The 9,885-nt window shown below is 44.8% G+C and overlaps 1 long non-coding RNA gene across 1 annotated transcript in view; it reads left to right on the forward strand.

Moving 5' to 3' along the window:
• The window catches only part of LOC140427296 (uncharacterized), a 45,511-nt gene extending 41,251 nt beyond the window's left edge, over nucleotides 1-4,260 (forward strand). The window contains exon 3 of the long non-coding RNA XR_011948448.1: nucleotides 2,803-4,260. This is a non-coding gene — a long non-coding RNA (uncharacterized lncRNA). The remainder of the gene's footprint in view (nucleotides 1-2,802) is intronic.
• Nucleotides 4,261-9,885: the final 5,625 nt, after the last annotated feature.

Raw genomic sequence — 9,885 nt, forward strand, 5'->3', positions numbered from 1 at the left:
TTCGGACAGTTTATATGTCTGCAACAGTTTAACAGAATTTCTACCTCTGTGGGAAACTAGAGGATTCGTTTCCGCAGACGGAAAGCCCCTACACTCAGCCCCATTACTCCAGCATATTCTGAAAACGGCCAAAGACCGTAAATATAGAATCATCAAAGTTCGAAGTCATCATCGTTCTTCCCCCCCCCCCCACCACCCCCCCCCCCCCCCCGTAAAGTTAAAGCAGACGCCCCAGCGAAGGCAGGTTCCAGACATGGTCACTTTTGGAACCCCCCCGAAAGCGCCCCAGTACACGCGGTTCAGGTCTCACAGACCAACATCCAAGATTTGGTAAAGGCTCAAAAGGAAGATGAGAAGCTCAGGGAAGTTTTACAAGGCAACTTCCCAGCCCGTTATGATAAGTTTAAAAACGCGATAACCACACATGACGGTGTGATTTTAAAAGACGGCATTTATGTAGTCCCCAGCCAGAACAGGAACCAAATTATTTGTCAGTTCCATGACAATCATGGACACCAGGGCATTGAACCCACCCTAGCCCACCTCAGACCTCTCTGCTGGTGGCCTGATTTACAAAATAATGCAACTCACTACATTGAGAATTGCTTAATCTGTGCCCAGAACAATCCGGACAGATATGCAAGAAAAGCCCAGCTAAGTCACACCCGCCCCGTTAATGGCCCCTGGACGAATTTGCAAATAGATTATATAGGACCCCTACCCCACTGCAGAAATGGTTCTAAGTATGTGTTGGTGGTCATCGACACCTTCACAAAATGGGTGGAAGCTTTTCCATCCAGAACAAACACGGCCAAAACGACAGCTTAAATCCAAACACAGCACACCTTTACAAGATCACACAGTATAGAGTCCGATCAAGGCTCCCATTTTACAAGACGAGTGATGAAAACGTCCTCACAATTTTCGGAATAAAGCAAAAGTTTCATATAGCATACCACCCCCAATCAAGCGGCATTGCAGAGAGGATGAACAGAACTCTAAAAGCCACCCTCAGGAAAATGGTGCACAATAGCACCTGGGACTCCGTTTTCCCCTTTGCACTGATGTTCATAAGAAACACGGTATCCACGTCCACAGGATACACCCCCTACACCCTCATGACTGGACGCCCCATGAAAGGGACAGAATATTTATTAGGGCTGGATTTGGCCAGCCCCACAGTCACCGCCCTCACGCATGAAAAAGCAACACACCAGATTATTGATAATGTAAAGGCAGCCCAGCTCGCAGCTGCTGTCAGACTTGGGACACGGAAGAAGCAAAGCAAGACTTGCTTTGATAAAACGGTACACGCCACCGAGTTTGCAGTGGGTCAGCAAGTGATGCTATCCCTATACAACCCCAGTTCATTCCTTTCCCCCAAATTTTCTGGACCATACTCCATCTCTGACAAAGTCAGCCCCTCTGTATACAAGATCACATATCCCAATGGCAAGTCTGCCTGGTTTCACATAAACCAGCTTAAGGCTTATGGCTTGCAGAACAACCATGCACACCACATCTCGCTTGCAGCAGCAGATGAGCATGCCCCGCCCACGAACGACGTATTCCTACCCTCCCCCAACCCATCCAGCCCGTCCTCAGACACAACTTCGACTCCACCCCCAGAGGCACAACTCCGCCTCTCCCCTCCTTCAACCAGCAGCGACAGCGACAGCGATGGCGATAGGGACAGCCCCAGCACACCACGCTATGATTACATCCCTGCACCAGGCCCCACTCCCAGCGATTCTGAACATGATTCTAGCGACCCCTTTGAGATAACGTACATTAAAGCCCCTGACCCAGACCCACCGCCCGACGATTATGGATTAAAACCTTGCAGCTCCAACCTCGACACAAGATTCTGGCACCGAGACAATTCGTTCAGGCTCATCTGGAATGATGAGATGGACCCCAATTCGCCCCACGCAACTTTAACAAACCTACTCCAGTCAAGAGTATGGCAGCCGCGAAAAGATGATGACATAGAATCTGACTCCCACCAAACAAATCCCTTTGCGACTCTGTTCGCGACTGAGCAATGAGGTGTCCAGATGATGGTAACAAGGAACCGATGGAGAGTTACGGTGTCCTTTCTGATGGAACCTGCACCATGTTTGTAATTAATGTTTGTTCGTTATTGTGAACGTTAAATGTTGTTTGTTAATTTAAAGTTATTCATGGCCCCACGCCACCACTCATTTAACGCCCACTGGCAGTTAATGGAACATGTTTGGTGACAGACAACCATTCAGAGGAACTAGTTTGTCAGCAGACAACCAATCATAGCTACTCTCCTGATTTGAAGGTAATCATGAGAGGCAGCCCCCACGATGACCACATATTCGTTCCGTTCTTGCCGGTCGCTCAGGCAGTGGAGAAACGGCACTGGTCCCCGCCCTGCCTGAGGAGTCCCCTCTGGTTAGCCATGCTCGGGTAGAGCACATATGGCACTGGTCACCGTCCTACCCGGGGATTCCACCCATTCTTACCCGCTGCGGCCCATTTTGGCTCTCTAAGTTCAAAACTATTTTTGTTTCTTGACGGCAACCCTTAGGTTGCTTCCAAATGCTATTTACATCCTCAAACACTGGGATGGTAGATCGCACAGGCTGCGAGACGGCTCACACTGTGTCAGTTTTTCTCGGATGCCTTGTCCAAAATATTTGATTTTTTTTTTAAATGAGGGAGTCACAGATGGTGACCAATTATAATGGGTAATTGGCAATAAGAGGACAGACAGACAGACATATGAGATCTTAAGCAAGATAATAACAGATATTATGCTTGTCTCCATAGAACTCCGGAACCTCAGAAGAAGACAGAAAGAAGGAAAAATGAAGACAACTATCATGTTCTACAGTTGGACCTTAGCGGGATCCCTCCAGTTGATCACAGACGCTACCCTCCTGACCCCTACCACGCAGGCCGTGAATGTTTCCCACCCCTGCCATACACTAACCCCCGAGATAGTTACCAGTACACAGACCTGGTGTGACTGGTTCATCACCTGGTATTCCCTATCCTACGTTGTGGAATCACTATTAGTACTTGCAATACTCTGCAGTGTCGTTCAGACTCTAAGACTGAGGAAATGGCGGAGGAAAGCCTCCCGCACTCGCACTCTGATATACACCCTCAGATCCCCTATTTTCGGACTTCAACAAACCCCCCAACCCCTTTAAGTGAATTAAAGGGCATCCGTTTTTTGTGTGTGTTTTGTTCGTTCCAATAAAAAGCAATGTAAAACTCTGTGCTTGACTGCCAAGCCAGAGAGACCAGTGTTGCTGCTATTTGTACAGTTTAAAATGTGGTAAATTCTTTTGATTGTTTGAGTCAGGATAGTTTAGTTAAGGATAGTTAGAGGTTCCAGTTTTTTAAATTTTGTAATGCATGCCTGAATGTCATAGAGCCCCGTAGAATTTTATAATGCTGTATGTACATAAATAATTTAGGTAAAAGTTGCAATTCGTAGGACAGAGCAGTGTAGAGACTATGAAGTGCTTACGGGTGCCCAACTTGGGAGGGGAACAAAGACGACGCGGTTATTTGATCCTTCACGCTTCGCGGTGAGGATCACAAGGAGGGTGTGTAGCCATCTGGGATGGCCACTTCCAGAATACAAAATGGACATTTGCAAAGATTGCAGGGAAAAATGGACAATGTTAAGAAAGCAAGGAGGCACAGAGCCTGTCTGCGTATTGGAGCCACAGCTCCCAGACGAGACTGAAACTGTAGGCCCATTAGCCTATGGATGGCTCATCTCCGGGAACAAAGGAAGATACTTAAGTAACCGATGTGTCCCCAGACCTCGCGGCGCCAGTTCTCCAAACCGAAAGCAGAAAACAAAGCAGGCCAACAGCCACCTAGGGCACCCCCAGCCATCAGGGCACCCACCCCTTTATTGGTCAAGATCAATATGAGTGATCAAGATACGGCCCAATTAATTGGGGCCAAGTTCAAGGCCGACCCAAAAGTGCGCGAAGCGCCTTCGGGTATAAGAAGAAGGCCCCAAGAGAGAATCGCTCTCTTGGACTCGGCTCACATAACGGAGAGACCCATCCACCAGCTGCACCAGAAGCAAATAAGTCCAAGGTCAATGCTCACTACCAGACGGACGACCTTAGCTGTTTCCCCTTCACCACTTCGACTCCAGCAGCCTCAGAACCGAACAACGGCCATTGTTCCTCTGACTGAGTGGGTGCCCGAAGCTAAGTATAGGCTTTAGCAGTAGTGATAGTTTAGTCTGTAGTATTTCATGCATGAGTAGATATTACTGTGTGTGTAAATAAATAGTATTGACTTTGAACTAACTAACTGGTGTACCGACACTTTGATCAGTATTCGGGTTTGAACCTTGTGACAGTATCGAAAGATACCTGGCGACTCTAGAGCAAACATAATTAGGATTAAGGAAGGCGGCCATATTGACCGCCATATTCAGAGCCAACCAAAGAGAGAAACACTTCCACATGAGTTCTCACTACATCAGGAACTGAATTTTTAAACTCCTCCAAAAGCATAATTTCTCTGAGAGCTTCGTACATTGGTCTATGTTCAAAGCCCTTATCCACCTATCAAAATTACTGTTTGATCCTTTCAAACTCCATGTATGTTTGACCAAATTCTTTCCTTAAATTTCTAAACCTTTGGCTGTAGGCTTCAGGCACTAGTTCATATGCACCTAAGATGGATTTTTTCACCTCCTCATACGCCTCAGATACCTCCTCCGGTAGTGATGCAAACACTTCACTAGCCCTACCTATCAGCTTTGTTTGAGTCAGTAATACCCACATGTCCTGTGGCCATTTCATTTGTTTAGCTACCTTCTCAAATGAAATGAAAAGGCTTCTACCTCCTTCTCGTCAAACCTTGCAAATGCTTGGACATATTTAAATAGATTCCCACCAAGCTTTCGACTTTGACGCTCTTTCTCACTATCCTCATCACTATCATCAAACTGTACGTTTCCCTTTACGTCTGCCAAGTTTAACTGACTGTCATGTTTCATGGCCATTTTCTGAAGTTCAAGCTCTCTCTCTTTAACTTTTTCCCTGATCTGTATCTCCCTTTCTCCCTATCAGGGCGACCTGATAGAGGTCTACAAAATTATGAGGGGCATAGACAGAGTGGATAGTCAGAGGCTTTTCCCCGGGGTAAAGGGGTCAATTACTAGGGGGCATAGGTTTAAGGTGAGAGGGGCAAGGTTTAGAGTAGATGTACGAGGCAAGTTTTTTACGCAGAGGATAGTGGGTGCCTGGAACTCGCTACCGGAGGAGGTGGTGGAAGCAGGGACGATAGTGACATTTAAGGGGCATCTTGACAAATACATGAATAGGATGGGAATAGAGGGATACGGACCCAGGAAGTGTAGAAGATTGTAGTTTAGTCGGGCAGCATGGTCGGCACGGGCTTGGAGGGCCGAAGAGCCTGTTCCTGTGCTGTACATTTCTTTGTTCTTTGTTCTTGTTCTTTTTGTTCTGCTAGGGCTATTATTTCTTTTCTCCTTTCTTCTCTCTCCTTTTCTTTTTCATCTCTCTCTCTTTCTCTTCCTCTTTCTTTTTCCTCTCTCTCTCTTTCGTATTAAGGCTGCTTTAATTCTTTCTCATGTTCCATTTGTTTAATTCATAACTGAATTTTTGCTATTTCCAATCAGTCAAACTGTATCTCAGGCAACTTTAAATGCTTAGCCACCGCCATAATGACCTCATCTTTTCGCATTTTGTCAGGTAATGTTATCTGCAATGTTTTTGCCAAATCTAAAAGTCTGCTTTTAGTCTCTGTCCGTAAGGTACTGCGTGTGACCATCTCCACCCCCAAAAACTTCTGAGCCTCTGAAAGAGCCATTATCCACAACACACTCCCTACTTAAACTGAAATACCACACCTGAAAAGCAACTACAGTATGCTCACCCCTCACTGTCTTTAAGTTCACTAAGCCAATTCAATAGATAGACTTTTATCCCCCTCGAGCCCCCAATTTGTTATGGGCCAGGGTTTAGAGAACCCCAAAGCGTATCATGGAGTTCACCTGACCCACAACTTTTAATAGATTGTGGTATGGGGAGCACACGGCCCACTCTACAGGTGTGGTACAGCAGAAATGGAAAAGTATTTTTTAAAGCAAAACAATGTTTATTCTATGAACTCAAGTTAACCTTTTAAAAACATATAGTGAACACCTTAGCAACCATTAATTCAAATACAAACCCCAAAGAATACAACACTAAGTAATCCTTGATGCTTTCTTTTTACCATCCATAAGGCTTAAAAAAACCTTCAAAACAGAAAGACATCAGGCTAACTTCACTACTGAGAATACTTATAATTCTGAATTCACCAAATGATCAAGAGATAGTCTTTTGATGGCAGAGAGAACAGCAGTACATCTGCTTGGCCTGGCTTCAGCTCCAACGCTGAAAACAAAACTAAAACACACCCTGCAGCAAACAGCCTCATACAAAAGTAAAAAACTGACAGACAGCCCAGCTCCACCCACACTCTGACATCATTGCAGTAGTAAACACCCATTTCTTAAAGGTACTCTCACTACAGATATTTATATACAAAACCATTTATAAACACCCATTTCTTAAAGGTACTCTCACTACAGATATTTATATACAAAAGCATTTATAAACACCCATTTCTTAAAGGTACTCTCACACACCACAATGCAGCATTTGAGGAACAGCCCTAGTCCCGAGTACAGGATTAAGTCAACTGCTGTTTTTACTCCATTAGTTAGCCTAGTCCAACAATGATCAACTATTGATACGGGAAATCATGATAGAATATTGATCAATATGACAGTGAGTTATTGTATCTGAAGCAGGGCCCAATTCAATTGACCAAAGTGCCCTGGAAGTTTCAAAAGTGTAACTGCCATCAAAAGCTTTATTAAATGGAAGCTCCCTGAATCAAGAATGCTGACTTCAGTGGACTTGGTGCTGAACTCCTGATTCTGTGGGAAATGAAGTTCGACAAGTTTGTGGGGCTGCACTCCATGCAAGTATTGATATAATTAGAGGCAAAAACTGATCTAAATGAATGCAAGTTTGTCCCACAATGAATTCCACATGCTCTTGATTCACTGAGCACCCATTTATACAGATGGTGAGAGGCCACCAAGCTGTTTGATCAAAAACTACATCACTTGAAATAAATGGGAAAGAAATTCAGCAGTTTAAAAAGTGCTGCTGAATGCACTTTGTGCTTCTAGTGGCAGCCACCTTCACTCCCATGGTGCCTTGAGGAAGACGTCCTTGCTGTGAGGGGAGGATGAAATGTGCAGGGGAGAGGAGTTAAAGTGCTGGGTTTTGATAGAAAAAAGATGACAGGGATTATCCTTGCTGTCCACGATGATCCTGGGATTGTATATGGTCTTGGCAGCAGAAATCAAGGCGCAAAAGAGCTTGATGGACTTCAGGGAGTTATATTAGGGAAATAACCACTAGTATATGAACACTTTGAGAGATAAATACTGGGGGGATGAATACGGGGTGATCAGTACTGGGGGTGAACACTGTGGGGGATAATGCTGTAGGATAAATACTGTGGGGCGAATACTGTGGGTTACTATTGCAGCAGTACTTCCAATTGTTCACTGTAACTGCGCTTTTTGAAACAAACGGCATAAAACGGTGGTGAATGGAAGGACCCCTGACCCCTGCTTGTGACCACACCCATTTACAGTCACAATGCCAATTTATTCTGACTTTTTCACTGAACTAGTTTTTCTTGTGGCTGCTCAATCTCCTTGCCTGAATACTTCGATTTATGCATCGATTTCACCTCTGTTCAGGAGATCAAAATAGTTGGTAGTTTTCATATCTGTAAGTCCAAGCAGTATGCCATCTATACAACACTCTGGAATACTAAAGTTTTAAACTGATCCTGTCCTTATCGGATCCTAAATATCAGTGCTCCACATTACATCGGAAACTGCAGGGACTAAAGAATAGGTCCATTCAACCTATTTCCAATCATGGTGCACTCTTGTGTGGCCCAGCGACTCTCCTGTTATCCTGTGATCTCCTGGGAGAAACAAATAAAATAGTGAATTCAGAGAACAAACCTTGGGTTAATTTAGGTAACAACTGGGTGGGGAATTCCACCTTTATCTCCTAAAGGCAATCAAGCAAGTTTCAGAAGATTGCGCTCACAGCAAGTCACTGCTGGCCCCACCTACCTTTCCACAACTGGAGATGTCTTCAACTTGCAGGGACTCATCAAGCTTTCTTTTGACGGCTTATATTGAATCCACATTCGCTTGCATGTTCTGGCAACCTGTTCGAAAGGTAAGTGACCCTTTGGTAAACCTCCTGCCATCTGACGTGGCTGAGAGATCCAATTTCAACTGGTCCCGGTGGGTGAGCAAAGATGACGGGCATGATTAATTAGAGAAAGATGATGCATTGACTGTGTGAAAGATTGCAGGGAAGGTGAGAAGGACAAGGAGGGACAGTGCACCACAATCACAGTATACGGTTATTTATCACTTTGATTTGGGTGGCATGGTGGCACAGTGGTTAGCACTGGTTCCTCAGAGCGCCAGGGACCCGGGTTCAATTCCGACCTTGGATGACTGTGTGGAGTCCGCACATTCTCCCCGTGTCTGTGTTGTTTTCCTCCGGGTGCTTCGGTTTCCTCCCACAGTCCAAAGATGTGCAGGTTAGGTGGATTGACCATGCGCCATGTTTCAGCTATTATTAAATATGGAGAGATTTCTACTCTCTCTGTCCTCTATTTCTTTCCCTTAACTACACAGCCATGTCCTAACACAACTGTGAATCAAAGGATTTCACCAACGTATCTGTTGATATGCAGGAGAACAAATTAGAGCTTGCTAGGAATGCCTAAAAATGGATTTTTACCTTAATTAGGAAACTTTTACGTATTCACAGAATGTGTATGTCACTATTAAGGCCAACATTCATTACCCATCCCTAAATGCCCTTGGGAAAGTGCAAGGGAGCAGTCTTCTTGAATCACTGCATTCCCAGGAGTGAAAGTTCTCCTACAGTGCTGCGAGCTCCCAGCAACGATGAAGAAACAGCAATATATTTCTAGGTCAGGTTACCACTTACCACCTGCCTGGCTGTGGTGATTGTCCCTTTAAGGGCAACATAGTAGAGTAAGGGTCACTTGGCCTGGGTGACCAATCGGGGCTCAGAGTGGGGAATCACCCCAGGGGGAGGAGCTCTCTTTGGCAGAGGCATTCCAGAACTAGCTGCAGACATACTGCTTCTCTTGTCGATCCTTGGAAATAAACCTTTTGTTGGTCACGAATGAAACGCCTGAAAGGCTGAAATCTGAATGTTGTCCAGGTCTTGCTACATGCGGACTGGTGATATTCATAGTGTTTTCTTCTCCCATTAATTGTTTAATTATCCATCATCACTGGAACTTGCAGCTTTAATCTGAAATGTTGGTTGTGTGATTGCTTTTTCTATTTTAAACTCTTTCCACTCTTCAATTCAAGTGTAACCCTGCATTGTTGCTTCATCAATTTAGCACCTCATTCTTAGGTAATGCCTTATGCTGTTCCTGGCATGCCCTTCCACAATTTTTATTGAACTAGATTTCATCCCCTGATTTAATGGTAACGGTAGATTGAGCGATATGCTGGACAATGAGGTTACAGTTTGTGGTCGAAAACAATTCTGCTGAATGAATGCCCCAAATTGAGCTTCTAAATCCGCTCTGAATTCTGAATTACTACCTAACAGGGAGATGGTGCCGCAGAACACAATGAAGTGTGTCCTCAGTGTGAAGGTAGGACTTTGTAACCACAAGGACTATGCAGAGGTCGCCTCTACCAATACAAACATGGACAGATGACTGAAATAAATAGATCGGTAAGGATGAGATCAAGTTGGA

Source organism: Scyliorhinus torazame, chromosome 7 (assembly GCF_047496885.1).
Source record: "Scyliorhinus torazame isolate Kashiwa2021f chromosome 7, sScyTor2.1, whole genome shotgun sequence".
Classification (NCBI taxonomy): Eukaryota; Metazoa; Chordata; class Chondrichthyes; order Carcharhiniformes; family Scyliorhinidae; genus Scyliorhinus; species Scyliorhinus torazame.